A 21,116-nucleotide genomic window follows, 5' to 3' on the forward strand; every position below is an offset into this window, starting at 1 on the left:
TGGCACAACAGGGGTTTGTATTTCTTGCAGTTTTGACAAGGAATCAGCTTCCCTTCTCCTATGCCACTTTGCTCATGCCAAGAAAAATTGCTTCTCTGACACCTGATTAGCACTCACACACATGCATGCACGCACTTTTTTGCTCTGTCAGGATTTGTACTCAAAATGCTGTTCACTGGACCTCCACATATTCGGAGCCGCAAGTCTGCAGTAGCTCTGAGGTAAATAAACAAAGTTTCGATCAGCCAAAATGAACACAGGCGTCTAAAGCCCGCATAGTTTACCACCAGGTAGAAGTGTCAGCCGTCTGTATTGGATCCTGATGTGAATATCGTGATTTCACTTCAATCAAAGTATGCTCCTGTCCGAACCAAGCCAGCAGCCATTTTTAGCTCAACAAATTGCTGGCTAGAAAGTCAAATGAAAGAGAACTTGAAATGACTTTATCAGCAGCAATGCCAAACAATGTTCCTACACAGATTTGAATCTTAAAATGTAATACGTCGCTATTGAAAGGATCCTGGAATAAAAGCGAGGAAGGAGGGCCGAACAGACTGTAAATCACTGCGATGCCATTGCAGAGTTGAGTCCATAGAAAAAGGAACACTGTATTGTTGGTGTCTGTAACAGTGACAGCAGCCACTCTATTGACTGGAGCTGTCATGTGATCTGAGTATTCTGCGGAGAGACGCTTTGACCTGTGACCCTGCAGCCCTCAGGCTCTGGCCTCTGTGCCCATTGGCAGATGTGACTTGCTGGAGCAGACTTTCCTCCAGTGTGACAGCTTGTTAGCCCCCTCCTCACTCCACCCCTCTCCGCTCGCACACTCACGGTCTCAAACACACTTACTCCGCCTCCGGTGCCTGCCCCGGTCCTCCTCTGTACTCCACCCCCACAGTGTCTGTCCCCAGGGAGATTCATTAAAAGGCCCAGCTCCTCCGCCCCGGCTAATGATTGGCACCATCAACCACCTATGCACTCCGCCCCTCTACATACATGATGGCTCTTCCTCTGGCAAACAGCAACAGCTGGAAAGAAGGTGGAGAAAGAAGGAACGGGTATAAACACAATAGTAATCTATCTTGTCTGACCTTTTCTGACTGAGAACAAAGGGTGGGAACAGGAGTAACAAGGTTTAGGTGCCACTGGCCGCACATCATGTTACTGTCCACTGGCCCAGCTGGGACTTTCTGCTCTCAGTTCATCAGCTGTCTTTTGACAGAAATGCCTATGATACCTGTGAGTCTTTCCATATTTATCCATTATCACGGTCTGTTTCTCATATTTTTATGTTGTACCAGCTGGTAAGGATGACTACCTACCAGTTAGCATTACATCATGAATGCTTGTCCTGTCTTTGTGTGGTCGCCACTAAACCATTATCTATGTTTAACTTCACTTAAAAAATAAGGACAATGCATTTTAGCGGTGGAATATTTCTATTTTTGAAATTATGATCATTCCAGATAACAAGCCTGTGTCCCGTCGGCATAGCGCCGCCTCTACAAGCCATAGGATATTATATTCCTGACCATGTGCGTATCTTGTGCTTCTCTGCTGTGCCTAAGTGGAAGGAAAACAGTCAGTGCTTGCCAGAGAGAGGTGTCACTTGTTCTCAGTATTAGCAGTGGAGTAGATAAGAAAACAGATGGGACAGGGGAGGTCAGAGGGCCCTGCTACGGCTGACAGGTTTGTTTATTTGGCCTGTCTCTGATATCCTGCTTTCCCCCTCCACGCCTGGCGCTGACTCTGCCTACAGCCTGACCTGGAAGTGACCATGCAGAGATGGATCAAGGCCACTTTTCACCAAGAGAGTCAACACTAACCGCCCCACTCACCACTCAGGCCAACTCAAAACACATGGGGCAAGTGTGGGCTTATTACCCCTTCTCTGACAAGAATAACAATCGACTAATTTGTACTTGCACAGCCGAGCCGGGTTTAGATACAGCGGGGGGAATTTCAACCAAAACAAATATGGCTGAGACCCAGGAAACTGGCTGGAAAAGACTCCAAAAATGTTACATTACAATGATTAAATGCTTTCATATTGTGACATTATTGCTGCAGCAGTGTTTTCTGTGAGGAACAACAGGCTGATCTCCAGCCTCTCCTCTCTCCAGTAGTCTGTGTGAGGTCTGAGGTAGGCCAGAACTGATAACCCCGCCTGGGCACCAACAGATAAGACCGCTCACTGAGATCCCACCGACACCGTGCTAAAGAGACTCTGTAAAAGGCAAAAGGAAGATAAACTGGATCCAACAGATTCCAGAAAGTTTTGTCGGTCAACATGACTCATTTCCTTTAATGACAGATGGCAAAAAACAGGTTTCTGGGGAGACTCTTGTGCCAAATCACATTACAACTGCTTTTCAGCATGAAGGTTTATGATATGTATAGCCTCACATGAACTGTTTTTCCATGGCAGACACACTCAGGGGCTTGTTATGAAAATCCCTTTTTTACATTCATTCTCCAGCCCTATATAGTTCCGTTTATGCTTAATTATTTCAGAAAATAATAATTATGAATCATTTAATCATGACACAATCTGAAAATCCCTGAATTGTGTAATTTTAGCATTGCCATGATGGATTGTATACAGAATCTGATGTGGAGGTTTGCACATTTTTCCTTGTGAAATGTTACATTCAGTGAACACCACAAACTTCACACAGAGTGAACAGCATAAAACAAGTTTCAGATGGCAGAGTAGTTAAAGGGCAAGAAGAGATCCCTTTTCAAAAGTGGGATTTAAGCCTCTGTGAAAGCAAACTCCCATCCTGCTTACTTGTCTTTTAGCAAGGCATTTGCTGTTGAACTCAGTCTCTCCTTCCTCCCAGTTATCAGTAAAGATTTATACCTGCTTACAGCAGCTGCTGCATGAACGCACTGACAAATAGTTTGTGTTATCTGAAATTAATTGTAGAAATATACAACAAAACCTGCAACATTCTCACAACCAAGCCAGCAATGTGAACTACATACATTCACGGATCATTACATTTCACCCATATACTCTGAAAAACTGGAATGACCTTTATAGAATAAAAAAGCAAAAAAAGCCAAAAAAAAAAAAAAAAAAAAATCTAAATACAATTCACTGTGCTGGTTTTCTTTAATCCCAAAAATGGGGACACTGAGACCTCTTATTCACCCAACTTCCTATTGTAAATCTGTGTTTGAATGGTCCCAAGATAAGTGAAGTTTTATAGAACGGGCACAAAAGCGAGGCTTAACTCACACTTCTTCAAATGTCCTGTAGTGGATGGGATGTAATCCCTCCAGTTCTAAACAGACGAGGGGAAACCAAAAACAAAGCAGTGCTAAAAACAACCAAAACATCTGCAGGGCAGCAACACACAAGCAGAGGGGATATCAAGCACACCCAGATTCAGCCAAACAGATGGTTTGTCTCCACCATCACTCTCACACACATATCCTGCTCAGACACATGCACCAGGACAGGAGTGAAAAGTGGAGCCTGGGAGTGTCATGCTGCAGATCAGCCCGCTGCCCAGGAAGAAGGAGGGTGATTCTGAGAGTGTGTGTTTGAAAAATCAGGATGTTATCGCACAAAACGTCAGCTGGTTCACACTCATCAAGTTGATCAGTTTATTTAACTGCAATGTGCCAAACAATCAGCGCATTATGCAATTTTAAATGGAAAAAGACCAAAATATGTATGCACTGATGCAAAAAAGCACATACAAGCACATACAGTAACTGATGCACACATATACAGTAAAGTTTCCTGAAGTCACCATACTCAGTGTGACAGGAAGAACAGGGTGTTAGTAGTCAGCAGCTCCTAACAAACAAACTGACAGTGTGTGTGTGTGTGTGCAGCACTAGAGATTTGTGTCAAAGATCAGGGAAAAAGAGAAAGAGGGAGGGGGTTCTATGCAAGAATATCTGAATTTCTAGCCCTCTCTCCCTCTTTGGAACATGCTCACTGTGAAGCAGACCTGTTCAGACAGCGAGGGCCGACTCCTGTTTAGACTGGGCCGGCGCCAGTCGTCCCCTCACTGCGCCTCAGCAGCGACAGGTGAGAGCCTTCAGCTGACTATCATCACACTCACCACTGACAACACCACGACAGTCCACAGTCAATCCATCAAACCTGTCATACAACAAACTGCTAGTTCCAATGTGGTGTTAAGGAATTAAGAAAGGATAGTTCTGAGCACAGTTTTTCTCACTTGAATTTTGGGAAAACATTTTTTTTAGAGAATACAAGAAATGACATAGGCTTCAGGATTATGAATAAGAACTATACAGCCTTTAAATTAAAAAAAAAAAAGAGCAAAAGGTTATCCAGTAAAAATAATAAAGGTCTAAATTTGGAGTTGAGAGGAGAAACATGTTTGCCTCTATGATGTTCAAAAATGCTAAAGAGAAACAGCAGGATCCCAACCTCACATGGACACTGAATCTAAGAAAGCAAATGCAGTGCTAAAAAAGTTCTGACCTTGATGCAGTAAGAAATTTATTTAGTCCCACAACTGTGACATTATCATGATAACACAACAAATAATAACAACTCAGCACAAACAACACACATATTTGTGAGTCAGATCATGGCAATGGCTATATGAAAAAGGAAAAAGGCTCAGCTAGTCAGAAAGATCAGCAGCTGCAGCCAGTCCCAAAGGTTCAAATAAGGCTGGCAGCAAAGTAACAGCACAGAAATAGTGTCTGCTTGTGACAGATGAAATCTATTAGTGACAAATGTGGGTAGCTTGTAGAATTGTGCCTGGGAAGGCATTAATGGTTATATGAGTCCATGTGCACTGATGGCTGTGGGTTCACAAATATTTGCTGGTGTACATTTGCATGGAAAAACAAATGCCCTAGTGTAGCATTAATGCGTATTTGGGCATTCTGTATTCTGCAAATGAACTTTAATCAAATCAGCACGAGGAATAAATTTTTTAACATTATATTTGAATATGATTTGTCACAAAGCATGAAACATATAAGAGTTCTATTTAGAATGATTTTTGTTCCACGGATGCACAGAAAAATGCATTGCAATGGGGCAAACACAAGAATTAATTTGTAAAATACTCTGGCTCTGGATCTGCTCTTCTTCTACTCAATGTCGTACTTTCAGAGGAGGTGGGGATTTGTTAATAAGTACACTAAAAAAAGAAAGTCATTTGCAAAGTTAATAATATTAAAATCAAATAGTCTGATTATCATAAAATCATAGTGATGTTGATGTGAAACTGGACAATCAAGTCTAAGAAATTGGATAAAAATATTACTTGCTGTGTTTTATCAACATATTTTCAGATTTGGATTAAACCATTTGCCATGTTTGCCTAAGACCATCATTTTGCTCAAAAGGGCAACAATTCATTTTTTTAATCATGCTGTGGTTCTCAGTATCAGATCCATTTAACAAAGCTTCTTAAAGCAGCTGGAAGCTATGAAACTAAGTTTTAGGCTTTAGTCACCCAGTGACAACTCTAGTTTGCCCCTCTATAAAGGTGAATATTACACTATTCCTCTACGACATCTTTACAATCCTCAAGGTTAAATGAGGACCAATTGCCAAGCAATATATTACAGCTAGACCGGATTGCAGTTAAATGGCTGACGGTTATAAATATTAGTAATCAGCTAGTGGCAAAGAGGGAGAAAATACATGACTTCAAAGCTGAACTAATCATCAATTAATCAGAACTGTCCCTACATTCACCCCTTTGTGGGATTGATGCAGATAACCCTTGTCATAAAAAGAGATCACTGAGGAATTTGGTGTTTAAGGCTACTTACTGTGTACTGTCAGTATAGACATATATCTGCTACAAAACCGTTGTGAGTGTACACATTTACTACGTATCATTTCTTAAAATATGTAATGGCTCAGTCATGTTATGTATTATATAATGTTTAATTTATTAGCTATATTTGCTATAATGTGGAAATTAATATGTGTCAAAACAGCCTACATGCAAAATGTAACCCAGCCATCAAAGAGTCCAGATGACAAAATTGGCTATTTATTACCATGAATTGTGACAAAACATCACGTCACAAGTAATCAAATTAGCTTTCACAATATAGATGCACTGTAGACACAGAGAGAATAGATCCTGCAAATAAAAACTGTCGCTAGTGTAAAAAAAAAAAAAAAAAAAAATTGACTATGGCACAAAGGCACAGCAGGATTTCACATCCGATTGAAAAAATGCCAACAATAAGCTTGTGGACACAGTCACAGGTTGCAGAGCAGTTTAAGAGCTAGTTCAGCCTCACCTCAGCAGCAGGATGGACTCTCCAATTCCCTGCTGTGCGTGCTCACACAAACACACACACACACACACACACACACACACACACACACACACACACACACACACACACACACACACACACACACACACACACACACACACACACACACACAACTTTATATGTGCTGTACATGCACTCACATGCAATTGCACTACATCCTTGGTGTATGCACAACCATGATGCAAACACACAACACTTGCACACACTCAAAAACACTGACACACATACTAAAATGTCCACTGTGACCCACCTCCCTCTCTCCTTCCGTTCCCCATTTACAGCCTCTAAAAGCCTTTTGCATTTAACAGTGGGCCTGGGGCTGTGAGTGACAGGGAACAGAATGGACCTTATGTTGTCACTTTCGCAGCACCGTAGCCTGAAGGGAGGCCTGGCACAGCAGTCTGCTGCTGCTGCTGCTGCTGCTGCTGCTGGTGGCATAGTAGGTGGTGGTGGGTGGGAAGGACCGTGGGAGAGGGAGGCAGTGAGGTGGGGTGTGGACAGTCCAGCTCAGACCTGCAAAGGTACAAATAGAAATTTAGTTAGCTTTAAGTTTACTCAGAATGCATAGCCAGAAGACATGGCACAGCTTTCTGTCCTTTTAATGTTCAAAAGGGAAGTGAACAGAGATCTGCATCATTATGACATTTGACCAGAAATACGTGGAGGTTAATGGGAAAACAGTAGTAAAGCCCTCTGCAGGATATTGTCAAAAGGTTGTTAAATTGAGTCTTGTGTTTAGCGCAACCTCAATCAGGAAATATACAGTACAGCAAAAGCTTTTAGATGATATTTTACACTTGGAAAGTCTAAAGAAACCACACTGTCATGCAGAACTAACTTTTGAGATCCGATCCTGGCCTGAAGTTGCTTCAGTTTCAATTTGCAGAACAACACACTTAAAAGAAAGCACATCATGTAACTGAAATATCGGTTAGTCAGGACACACTAAAATAAAAAAAAAAAACAATACATTGTTTAGGTAATTTGATATTGATTCCCAGCAAAGAATAGGTAGATGTAACTCTAAAGCAATTCCCTAAACCACAGTCCTGTTTTTTCTTAACAAAGCCAAAGGTTTGCAGGTTCTTGCAAAACATAATTTGAACATGAAACATTTTTTTTGAAGATTACTTTTTGGCATTTTACCATTACTTGACAGACTCAGGCAAGAAACACAGAGAAAGCGATGAGGTGTATGATACCCAGGGCAGCACGTTTATGCTTTGTAGCCACAAGGTCATCTGATGCCCCAAACAGATTTGACATTGATGCATTGTGGTCAACAGAGCTGTCGGCAATGATGTGAATGTTACTATTCCAAAAATAAATAAATAAAAAATACAGTTTCACGCTTGAAAAAATGATCTGGCAAAGGACAGTTGTCTGGATCATTGAGAGAAAGTTGGAAGAAACATCTCAAATAGATACTGGTCCATTGTTTGGCACCCATGTGTGACAGCCTTCATCTATAAAAATAATATGAATCACTCATTCAGGGTTTGGTTGCTGACTCCTTTCTCTGGGTCCAACACGGGTCCAACATTGGCTCAACATTCAGGTATGCAGCTAGAACGGAGACGTGTGACGTTAACAGATGACTAGGTGTTGACAGTGAGTGGCAGGCAGACTACCTTTTTCACAGTTCACTTGGAGATTCATTAAGCATTTTGGACAGGCTCCTTTGGAAAGACCTTGCTTTGGTGTAATCTGATCTCCGGCCTGAGGGATACTGTAATGTTTTTACATGAATCGCCCCAAACTACGGGTGAACGCTCTGTCACAGGCCAGGGGAGAGAGGGAATAGTAGGGAGGAAAGGAATAGGAAGATGGGAGGACATGTTTGTGTCTGAGAAGCTTGACAGTCTTCTCGCCTTCTCGAATGACAAATGGCTCATCCTGCAACTCACTTTCTATTTGAACCAGGTTCTCAACTTTTTTTTTAATGCCTCCCCTTCATCCCTATGTTGTGACAGGCCTCTAAATTGATTAAGCTGTGCCCCAGGATCTGACACTACAGCGTGTTGCCTTCTATTTGTTGATTACTATTGATTTTCTTTGATACTTCATTTAAAAATCAATAGTCAGAGCAGAAGAAAAATAGGCACAGTTTACACATACTTTAACATACTATTGTGCAACAGAGAAGGCCGCAGTTTTGGCAGTAGCCGTGATGGCAGCAGCCAATTACGAGGAAAGCTCTTAACAGGTGAAAGAGAGAGGCCCCAGATCGATTCTAAGCTTTCTTCTCCAATCACAGAAAGTGGCCATAAATTAAAGCGCATCTGTTTTGTTCTGAAGACAGCCATGAAGCATGGTGGCAACTTTTTTTTTTTATTTCTTGGTATCCTTTATTCTTTATACAACCCCCTCCCCACTTCTGAAATAGCTGCTCTATCCTCCATCATTACATGACAGACAGTAAGGACAAGTGTCAAATAACAGGCAAACAGTGTGCCTACAGCATGATATATCAGTGAAATTTGACCTCTCCCACCACATTTGAATTTACAATGGGAGTGTAAAGTAATTTACAGTAAGTTATGTTATTCCACTCTTCGGATCACCCACTCTAGCTGTATTACTCCAGAGTCATTATGTATGAGGTTTCTGTGTATTTTCCACAAAACAAGAGTAGAACACATTCTGAGTCAACACTGAAATTCATGGAATTGTTCAAGGATTATTATTTTTTGTTAGCAGTAACAGTAAAAATAATACTTATAGTGTGTAGGATTTCAATTTGAGGGTAATAAAGATGAAAGGGACTGACGAATGTGGTGCAACAAAACTGAAATGGATTCAATTGTAGATGCGGTTAAAGTTCACTTGACTTCTGACTTAACACACACAAACACACATTCACTAATGGTCTCTAATGGGAGCTGCAAACTTGAACTCTGCTAATTGATGGACATGTAAATTATTCAGTTTTTACTCTCAGATAAAGTCGAGCAGCTTTTTCATATCGAATATACTGAATGTGAATATTCGCAGAAATAAATACTTATTGGTTTCTTTTGTAAATAATATGAGGAAAATGTGAACTAAAGGGTAGTTGCAAGTAAATTGTAGAATTTATTTTAGTTCACATGAAAGCAATAGGTTAAAAAAAAACAAAAAAACAACTGACGCCTGACACAAAATTTATGGACTCACTGTGTTGGTTATTTATTCAACTCATCTGGTTCCTACTACAACTAAAGTCTTTAAAGATGACCTTAGCATGAATGAAGATCTCCTATTATAATCCCATCAATTCTTTGTTCTCTTCTTTAAACAACAGCTGACATTATAGTCTGTCCAGATGGTGGATTCAGACAAATAACTTAATTTTATTGGCCATTTCTTTCTGCTTTAACCTGTTAGTGGTTTTTAGTATCAATCAAACTCCGGTTTTGTTTCTAAAATATCAATTGCAGTGATAATTTATACATGATAGTGAATATTTTGGGCATAAACACACACACGCACGCACGCACGCACGCACACACACACACACACACACAGAACCAAAAGCATAATCTTCTGCTTTCAACCCACATCACTTGATCATTTTTGGGATTGCACTTGGGTCCTGCTAAACTCAGTATGGTAAACTCATTGCAAACAGTTGCCTAATACACATTAAACAGGCAAACAGCAACTTTAGGAGTCGTCTTTTTATCCACCTAGCCAATATTAATTAATTTGTACTTTTCATCTGGCCTTCCTCCATTATGTATACACCGCTTAAGGGTCTTGTTGGGGGGCTAGAGTCTATCCCAGCTGCAGGCCCACACACAGAGACAAACAACCAAGCACAGACACACTCACATTTGGGCTATGAACAATTTAGAATCACCAATTAAATTAACCTCAGCACATGTTTGGACTGTGGGAGGAAGCTGGAGAACCCTGTGAAAACCGCACACAGAAAGATCCCAAGCTCAGGCCGGGACTCGAACCAGTGATCTTTTTGCTGTGAGCTGAAGGTACTGCTAACCACCAAGCCACCCTGCCTCCATCAACTGGTCTAAAAATCTCCACTGGCTTTTAGTCCAGTGGGCTACGCTTTATAACTGTCTGCGGGTTCCTCACTTTGATGAACATCTCCCACATTACACACACCCATGTGATCCATTGCTAATATATCAGTTACTGTGTTTCCATAACGCATTTTTCTGTGCAGTTTCATGCATCTCAGTGGGGACGGAAACACCTTCAATAAATAAGTTAAAAAAACATTCAACTCACATGAGTGATCAGCTGTTTCTGCTTCTAGACACTATGAACAGCATGACACATGACCAATACTAGCTGAATGAAACAATGAAAGAATAATTACAACTGGGAAATTTAAAGAGAAAGAAATAAAAAACTCTTATTTTATGTCATAGCAGGCCAAATGGACTGATTTTACTTTTTGTACCTCTTCAAAGTTTTTTTGAAGGTCAGAAATACAAGAATTTTGGCCCTTTATAGTTATGCTTATTATAGATATACCACCACTTTCAGACTACAATATGCAGCCAAGTTTTTTCACTCCAAAGCAGTTATTAGAAACAAGCTTAATTCTTTTTTTTTTTCTAAATCATTTTATAGGATTTCACAGCAAGTGTCAGCAATTTTAAATGACTGCTCAATATATCAAATATATAAAATGGATAGTTATTGACCAAAAATCTGATCAGATTGACTGTATCAGAACTTATCACTGTTGGTTCCATAAAGTTCTCTCTGTTATGCATTCATGTTCCTCACTCTATCTCTGTGTTTCTTCTTGGATAGGATAGGATATCTGTCATTTGTCCTCAGTTGCACTAATCCTTTTCTCTCATTTCTTTCTCCTGTTCACCTATTCTTCTCTTTCCACCCTCGTGTCACCCCTTTCCCAAAGTCAAGCATGCAGAACAGAGCAGGCAGGTCTTCTCTAGCAGACCAGAACGCTCTGTTCTCAGAGTTCTCACCTTTCACCCGGGGTGAACGTGAGGCGGCATCACTCTGGCCCCCGAGCCCCGCGGAGACCAGAACACAACACCAGCCTGACGAGTCGGGCTGTATGGAGAGTCGGTGGCATGGTGAAAGACACAAGCTTGGAGAAAGAAACCAGGTAGAACAAACAAGTGACCGACATCACAGAAGAGACATAGAGGTGACATGGAGATGTCAAAAGCTGGTTTGAGTGTGAGGTTGTCGAGTTAAGGCCGAGGAGAACAGATCTGTCTTGGGGATGGGTTAGAATATCAGTAAGGATGTTTTATGTTAACTGTGTCTGTATATAGAAATTAAAATGTATATATGACATATATGACACAGTTGGTCTTTACAGTGTTCCTGCTGTGCAACCATACACGATTTCCTAAATAAGTAATTGTAATGTGAGATTACGACTTTTAAAATTTGTGACTCAAAGAAAATCTGATTTGACATATAAACAAGGTATGTCCTGTATAGAAGAATTTATGACCACCCCAATGCGGTTCCGGAAAAAGCACAGATTTCTGTCAAATAAGGAAATGCAGACTCTTTGTTTTTACTACAAACACTTACTGTCGCGTTTAGTTATCCCCATAGGTCCATTCTCACCCAGGAAAAACCCAGATGAGGTAAAAAATCCAAGACCAATATAATTTGTGATGATTTTTTGATGAGTGTTGGACTAAAAGAATAGGATGCAGAAATCACCCAACCTTAGATCCAAGCATACAGTGATTTCTAAGACTGTGCTAAACTACATCAGTCTCATACTACATACCATATCCAACATCATCACACTGCCATAATTACTCTGCAGAATTTGTGTTTGTGTGTGCATGATTGCCTGCCGGCCTGTACACCGGTGTGAGTGTGCAAGTGTGTGCCAGTGGTAGCGACCTTGTCCCTGCCCCCTCCAGCAGGAGTGCCAGATGCTCAGTAATCTGTGTGAAAGGCGATCCACCACTTAATGGGATTGTTTCTGTTACACCTTAAAGAAGAGGCAGCCAGCAGACCAGAGCTGAGCAGTCATCCTCCACAACTGCTGTCCTGGGACCTCAGGTGGACACAGCGGGTGAAGAGACACCACACGAGAGTCGGGTGAGGAAGGAGGGAGGGAGGAGGTTTCACACCTCAGAATCATAAAACAGTGCTGAGCTCCCCTCCCTGCAGAGCACATTGTCTTAAAACAGATGGCTGACATATTGACAAGGAGGAGAGAGATGATATGGTTGAAAAGTGTGAAAACCCTTGAACATATGGAAGCCTGATTATCTCGGTTAACAAATATGTTAGGCTCAAATGAAAAAAAATTAAAAATCATCCAGCTAAGGTAATCTATTAGCAAACTGCTCAAGTAAGAATACAGCAACAATACTTTGACCTCACGACTGCCTCATGCTTTGATCATATTTTCATTATCAAGTTTCAATTACCAGTTGGACAAAACAGGCAACTGTCCCTCTGGGGTCCCAAAAGTTGCAGAATCACTAATTGGTTTTGGTCATTTGAAAAGGTGAAAACCTGCTAGGTAATTTATAATGTTAAAATAGATCAGTCTTTACAGTAAGTTTTGTGGCAGGTCCAGTTAGGTTTTTTTTTTTTTTTTTTTGCATAAAGCTTTGGGCTCGAGTTGTATTGTGGAAAATGGTGAGCTTGTTGACAACAGATTAAAAAAGGTTTATAACTGGACTGCTGGTAAGTTCGTTTGGGAGAGAGGTTTTATGTATGCCACGTTTATTTATGTGATTTCTGGGAAAAGATTTGATGATCTCTCTACTAACTGGTTTTTAGTTTTAAAATGCTGTACCGCTACAAGCTGGTAATTGGCTGCAGTGTGTACATTGTCGCTGAATCTACAATCTATTGACTATTATATGTTAGAAGTGCCATATTCTGTCTCAGTATGTTGCAATTTGCAACAGCCTTTGAAGAAGAAATAAAGATGTAGACAGAACCTCTACTTTAGGTTCAGATCTCAAATTTGGCAGTTCCAGGCATGTTCGGTCAGGTTAGGCTTCGAAAGCTTTTTTTAAAATTTTTTTTATTAAGCTTTAAGTGTGCAGAACTCTATGCTAAAGTACAATAGCAACTAGGCAGGTTCTCCATAATTTTCTGTTTGGGGCATCAGACACATACAACAAAAAGTTGAGCAAAAGTTTAAATATATATAAACCATGTTCATTTATCAGTCACTTTCAGACAAAGTGCAGCAAACAGAACTGCAAAATGTTTAGGACCAATCAAATGCCTGACTTATGACATTGTGTTATCAATAAGATAAGGAACTAAGCATCTTAAGTGCCAAAAATGCTGCACAGCACTCCTGTGTTTAATGCATAGAGAGCAGTAGGTGGGGTCAGGAGGAGCCCAAGAGCAAGTGTTTGCCCTGGAGCCTTTGCACAAATGAATCCAATCTGGTCATAATTAACGAAATATAGTACCATCATTTTGTTGAATATGTCTAATCTAGAATATCTGTATTATTTTTCAGCTAGTCAATATATAGAGATATAAAAAATCACAATAAAACTGAGCACAGGTCACAGAGTTGACTGTTTCATAGAACATAAAACGTAAACCAGTCTTCTCATCTTCATTGTATCCACGGACACGTGGCCTGGGACTGAGAGGTTAAGAGCAAAAGAAAAAACACATGAAAAGTCTGGGATATCGATGAGAAAGATAAAATGAGGCAACAGAATCTTTGTCCTCTGTGCTCAAAGTAACACGAGAATGAGTTTCCTTCCTTACACCTATGGCAGCAGTAAAACTGTCCGTGTCATAACGCCCAGCGTGTCAAAATGATATGTTTAACCATCTCCTGCCTATTATTCAGGACAATAGTCACCTGGGATGGATTTCCTCGCAGTGTGAAATGACAGATTCTCCCTCTTTCTTGCCGAGTGCCCACTCGGCTCAGCGCTCCTCTTCAAAAGGCTTCCACTATGTGTCACCTGTGTAGAATGTAAAGACACATTAGATAGAGTTTCATAGCAGACCTCTATTCATGCTTATGATTGCTTTGTTTGGCGGAGAGATTTCAGTGTCCATAGGCGATGGGAAGGTGGGACCTCTGCTTTATAAATGAGCCGTTGCTTTGTCAACATAGGAGTGGGGTTATCTCAAGCAGCAGCTGAAAGACTGATGGAGTGAGATGATTATCAGTGAAACCACAATATGGTGATTGGGCTGTATGCAAGGAAGAATAAAAGAATAAATAACTGCAACTGTGGACTGAACAATAGATGCAAAGACTAGTAAATTTATAGTGGTGAAAAATAATCTGTAACTATTTTGACAGTCAATTCATTGTATTTGTCCAGCAAAAAGGCCAAACTATTGCTGGTGTGATGTATCCACTGTGCACTGTGAGGGTTTGATTATTTTCTGTTTCATGTGTGGCAAACTTAAGAGTTTTTTGTTTTGGACATTATCTTTGACTGGAGGAAACTGGTGCAGTTGCCTGACATTTTCTAGATACAACAGTTAATTATTTCATGTTAATGGCAAAAACACTGATAGGTACACTGAAAAAAAATAACTAATAACATTTACTTAGAAAAATCCTCGTAAGTTTTTGCATGAACAGATTTTTATTAAATATTACTACTCTAAATCAAGTAAAACTCTTGTCTTTATCAAGTAAAATCTAAAAGCGATTTGTAAGGAAATCTTACTCAACATAATGGATTTTTATATATTTGGTTATATGAAATAATGAAGTAAGGTTTATGTGATTTTTTTTTAGTATTTCTATGTGTGTCATAGAAATACTAAGTAAATTTTATGTGTGCTGATCACTTACAATTATGAATTAATTTAATAAATGTTATTTATATTTTATTCGTTGTATCACTATATTTATTCTTATTACAAAATAATTTTTAAGCACCACATTTGAGTAATAACTACTAGTTTTGTTAAAGTGTATACAGAAAATATGAAAAATCAATAATATACAAATGACAATATTTAACAACTTTGTTTTATTGACAGCCTTTTTTGTCCAAGTTTTACACTTGAAAAAAAAAACAGTAACAAATCAGCAATTCTTGTTGTCATACTATTATAAACTTAAAGTCCTTTCTGAAGGCACAGCTATGAGAAATGGCTGCATAGGTTTTGCAACTGTATTAACATTCATGAACAATTAACGACTTTGAAGCATGTGCAAGAGTTACACAACAACAATACAACTTTATAGCATAAACTGCTATAATGGCAATGGCATACCAAGCTGAACAAAGCTGAATAAAATGTCATCTTTTAAGTTTTGGACAGCAACTTCATTTTCAGAGTTTGTACTTTGGGGGATAGCTTTATTGCGTCTAAATCTAAGAAAAGCTTCTGGAACACTTCAAAAGTGTAACACAGTGTTGGAGGATAAGCATGATTGAGGGAATATATCAGACCCATTAGCAGTGTACATGCCTTTGCAGTATTTCCACATCCAGTCACAACCTCCTTGCCATCAAGAATAAGAGAGACATCTACAGGATCTTCAGCGTAGGAAGCACCAACAACAGCAATCTTCATATTGTGCTGCCAAACGTCCTCAAAGTTGTCCACCTAGAAAAAAACAATAGAGAGGAAGAATTACTTTCACACATACCAAGTGCAAAAAGTGAAAAAAGTGCATATTCTGTAAAAATTTTGAATTCCAAAACTGAATTTGCCATAATGATGACAATAGTTTAGGTACAAGCCAAGGTCCATTTTGAGCATTTTTCCAATAATAAGAAAAAAGTAAATATCGAGAGCTGTTTGTGTCCAAGGCAACTCTAAATAAAGGAAATATTTGATTTTTCCAATGTTTGTTGTTTCTTTGTGGTGAATGTGCGTGAATGGGACGAATACAGACTTTTGCCCACCACATGCAGTGCACATGTGTGGAAATGGTGCGGCTTTGTTTGCAAACATCGATCCGTCCTATTTCAGCACCTTCATGATTATGTACCTGGGTTTATACTGCCTGCTGTTTCTCTTTTGTGACGTCTCATTCAGATATCAAGTATGGCTTCCCCTGTAAAAAAAAAAATTACAGAAAGAAAAATACAAAATTTAGCAATGTATTTAGTTGGCAAACAATAAATAATGTTTATAATTAAATGCTTGACTGACTGAAAGTATCAGAAGTATTTTAGTCCCACGACTTTTCTGCTCTCCCCTTTCCTGAAAGATAGGTTTTAGACCATTTCAAAATTACTGAAATTACATTATTGTGATTGTACGAAATAACTGATAAACAAAAATTAATGAGTCGACATAAAGGTTTTGGAATTTATTAGTGCTGATGAACAGAGACAGGATTCACTGCTTCAAAAAGCCAAATTTAGAGTTTACAAAAAACATAAGACAGACGTAGCATTAATGTGTTATTGTTATTAAGCAATAGTCATATGCATCAGTTGCAATTACGGAAGAGCTTTTTTTGTTTAGAATAGTTACGAGAAAGTGAGACAGTCGTATTGAAAGGCATTGTGTTAATGCAGAAAGTCAAACAAACCGGGGCACGAAGGGCTTAACGGGAGCGCGCGGTCTTCTGTTCACCGCCCAGAGATAAGTTTTAGAATAGAGAGCAAGCTCGTTACAGACCAAAATAAAAGTCATTCTCGTGCAGTCTCAACACACCCGCCATCGTTGTAATGGTTAAGAACACGTGACACGGCAAAGCATGATGGGAACTGTAGTATTTACCGCAACAGTTGCGACACTTGCTAAAAGTGTATGGATTTGGACTTCGCGTTAATTGTTTTCAATTGTTTGCATTCGGTTCTGGCCTGTTGCTAATAGCATAAAAGAGAGTAACGTTACAAAGTTAAAGCACCTGAGTGTTTTGTGCTTTGCTAGAGAGGCTTGTGAATATGGCATTAGCGTTAGCGTTAGCAGTTTAGCTAACGCTAGCAAACACGTGACACACAAAACAGGCCAAACAAATTAACAGTGGATAATTTTAAAAAATACCACACAATATTCAAGGCCTGCACTTCACTAGCCGTGTAATTCGTCAAAGAGTGCATATTTGTGGTTCATGTATGTTCGCAGATCTCCACATAAGAAGAATAATAGAAGAAAAACACATACATATTACATATAACCTTTTGCAATAGCTAGCGTTAGGCCTAGCGTCACTTGTGTACAATCCCGCTGACCAAATTCAAGTCTGCAATAATATACAACTCATTACTGTCATATGATAAACATAAATGAAAAGTAGTTACTTGCCTTGGTTTTCAAATTGCACCTTGACACAGCCACAACCGCTTCGACTGAATTCGCTTTTGTCTGGTCAAAAGCCTTAACAGTCTATTAGCTTGGATCCCGGTTTGAATTGGTCCCACTGCGTATGTGCCAGTTCAAACTTGACACTTGATTTTTTTGAAGTAAATTTTACTTGTGGTTACAAGAAGGAACAAACACATTAATGCTATATTTACAGTAATTGTTACAGTTGTTATGCAGTTCATTATTTTACATAATTAAATTACATATTAGCACACAATTTTAAATGACAAACGTTAATAAACATTGAGACCTAATTTTACAGAGTAGGAATTATGTGATTTTGTACAATAAAAATTAGTACACCCAAAAGTAATTTTTTTCAGTGTACAAAACGAATGATAGATGGTTAATGAGAGCGCAAAATTTCAAGTGAGTATCTAAACCAGACATACAGTATTGTGGGCATTCAGTAAGACTATCCATTATTCTGTCTTTTGTAAAATGTAATAGACTTCAGAACATTTTTCATTTTCAGAGGTTTTACTTATTACACTGGCTGTGCACATTACTTGGTAAGTGTCATGATGAACTTTCAATAAAGTTCACATATCTTCTGTTACATGCTATAGCAAAGAGAATAACAAAAGACTGTTTTGCCTTGTGCAAAGCCCAGACATTAAATCAGACAGTGCATTTTAAAAACGCCATCCACTGGAGTGCAGGGGACAAACTTATAGATACTGAATTTTTTTTGTGTAATTTTCTTTTGCCATTTTAAGTCTTTATGATAGATCCAGTGGAGATCTGAAATGAGGGGAGAGAAAGAGACAAGAAATTGCAACAAAGCTCTTCGGCAGGACATGAACTTGCGATGTTATGATTCATGACTGGTGCCTGAACTGTTATGTCTCATATGCTGTGAATTTTGGATTATATATTAAATGTGTACTTTTTTTCCGCTACATTTGAAAGGTCGCTTAAATTTTGAATTAAAAGCAAAAACATTACAACAGATTAAGTTAATCCTGGTGACTGTAATAACTCTTAATAGTGAGAAATAAAATGTCTAACCTAGAAGTAATATACAGTGACCAACTAAGGCCACTCCAGGTCTATAACATCAGGCGAATGAAAGGAAAAACATTTCTTCAGCACAAAACAGAACACTGAAAGTACTTAAGGCTCATTTAAATATTTTAAACCACATTTTAAAGTTTCTCTTTACTGTGAAAGATAGACACAGAGACAGACGCACAGTAGAATGAGTGAAGACCTGTGGGTCACAAGGGAGGGGTTTGGGGCCACAGATCAGGGGTCCCGTTCCTTCTCCAGCCTTTTCAATTAAGCCCCAGCACACTGGTAACAATTTATGAACATGACCTTCCAACTCTCCAGCTCCCACACTCAGCCCTGGGAGCCAACCTCTCCCACCCCCCCCCCAACTACATCAAACCAACCCCCGTGCCCCTCTGACCCCCTGACCCACAGCACATACCCCATCTTGACAAGACAAACCTCATGTCACACATGCAAAAGCACAAGTGTATTATGTATGTATTCATACAGGCGCAACTGCACACACGCTCAGACACACAAAATCAGGTCCCCAGTGTTCACTTTGAGGGGTCAGTGCTTATTCTTTAGCACAGGCTCAAAGGTGAGTAATAAAAAAATCCAATACAGTAAATGCACGGGGTCACCAGCATATCAATATATAATACAGAAAGGGGACAGATGACAACCCATAAACCGATGGAAAGCGATTGAATTCTCTGTTTCTCCCTATCTCGCTATCTCTGGATGCATCAATCTGCAGCTGTTGATAATTGAATTAAGAAGGAGACGTGATTAACAAGTTCTTCAAAAAAGCTGGAATTGCCTGCAATCTGACGCCTGGAAACCTTGATGGGCTTCTTTGGGAGCGAAAACTATTTGTGACATCTCCACAGTTCAGCCAGCTGTCTTCATTTTAATTAAAAATCTTTCACGGGGGTAAGAGTTATGGAAGGTACAGCGAGGGCTTCTGGCAGCAGCGTGAATGAAATACCACATAACAAATTGTGTGTGCGAATAGAGTAAGCAACAGCTACATCAATCGGATGTGACGGAGGATGCGATTTCCCAAAAAGGGGGCATACTGAGGCAGCCAATGCACAGTAATGCTGGACAACTTTATTGAAACTATGAAAGTTTATATGATATTATGGGACCTGCTGTCATTAACCTGAGCTCATTGCATTACCAATAACTTTACTGTAGAGCTGTTTGACTTTGGGAGGACTATTATAGATGTGCGTTTCATATCTTGACTTTTATTCAACCTGAAACATGAAGTCAGACATCTATTAGAAGAATTACATCAAACAGAAAAACTGGCACTAAAAGGCTGTGAATTTTATTATGCTATAAGAAACATATGTTTCTGATTTCACAGTGTTTTAATTCTTTTTATCCTGAAACGGTTTACTTTTTCTGTCTACTTTGAGGCTGTGAGCTACATAGCAATCATACAGAAGCAGAACTCACTGACTTTACAATTCTTGGAAGCTTTATGGTGTTTTTATCCACATATACCTGCTGATAACCTTAGAAGTGAGAGTTCACTTTGTAGTTTTCTTGCTTAGATGTGGGCTCATGTCTTGGCCTGCTGCAAAGACAAAACAAGTTCACTTTCTTATGTTATTATGTGAGTTGACAGCACCAAGAAGATAAGCACATTAAGAACACAAAGGGCAGAATTATACTCTACATTAAGAATATAAGACAGACACCAGAATGTGGGAAGAAGCTCCAGTTGCAAGGGTAATCATATGAATAAAATGAATGCTACTGGCACAAGCATCAGACAGGCATGAGATTGTTCATCACAAAATTAATTGTCATATTAGTTCTGATCTCATTGCTTATTATGTCATGTCTGTGTGCAGCAATGAATATAAAAAAGACAATATGCTACTGTATGTCTACAATATACGGACCGTGGCAGTAATCCGAGACACCTGTGTTTAATGACTATGTATGTGGGGGCCACATTTGCAAATCATTTTAAATACCAATGAATGAGCCATAACTGACTGACCTTGCTGTGAGTCTGCTAACAATTACATCTTATCTTATCTCAGATAACATCACCTCTTTCAACAAAGTAAGAGACGAGATATATATATATATTTCAAAGTGTGTCCGTTCTGCATGGCAATGAGGAAGGTCAGTTTTTATAGTTGGTTCTTACCAGCTTTTTATTATGCAAAACAAATTTTACTCTCTGCGACTGAACTGTTGCAGTCTGTCATCTTTATTCAAGTTCACTCTCCCAAGACCTCCATCAAACTCCCCACTGCTCCTTAATAGACTGAGGTCCTCTCAGCGACACCATAACTCACACACTCATCTCTGCTAAAGCTATTGTTCTCTTTCCTTTATCACTGCGGCAACACTGTCCACCCTCTGCTGCCGAGATGAGGATTCGGGCATCTGTTATGAATGAGTTTAAGTTTTTGATCACATGTCTTAATTAGCATTAACTCAGTGTCAGTTCAGTCTTCAAACATACTTAGTCACTACTGCCTTCACACAAACAGCCAGACATCAGAGGGATGCACCAAAGATCAAACGCAGGCCTCGGTCAT

At 39.4% G+C, this 21,116-nt stretch overlaps 1 long non-coding RNA gene across 2 annotated transcripts; it reads right to left on the minus strand.

The window, feature by feature from the left end:
* Nucleotides 1–15,229: 15,229 nt before the first annotated feature.
* Nucleotides 15,230–16,895, minus strand: LOC118469495 (uncharacterized). 2 transcript variants are annotated; one of them, XR_004846378.2, is made up of 4 exons: nucleotides 16,769–16,895; nucleotides 16,384–16,434; nucleotides 16,220–16,285; nucleotides 15,230–15,831 (listed from the first exon to the last, which is right to left on the minus strand). It is a non-coding gene; the product is annotated as an uncharacterized LOC118469495 (long non-coding RNA). The 2 variants fall into 2 exon arrangements; XR_008602563.1 differs by lacking the exon at nucleotides 16,384–16,434 and having other exon boundaries at nucleotides 16,769–16,890.
* Between the last annotated feature and the right edge of the window lie 4,221 nt (nucleotides 16,896–21,116).

This window comes from Amphiprion ocellaris, chromosome 1, assembly GCF_022539595.1.
Source record: "Amphiprion ocellaris isolate individual 3 ecotype Okinawa chromosome 1, ASM2253959v1, whole genome shotgun sequence".
Taxonomy (NCBI): Eukaryota; Metazoa; Chordata; class Actinopteri; family Pomacentridae; genus Amphiprion; species Amphiprion ocellaris.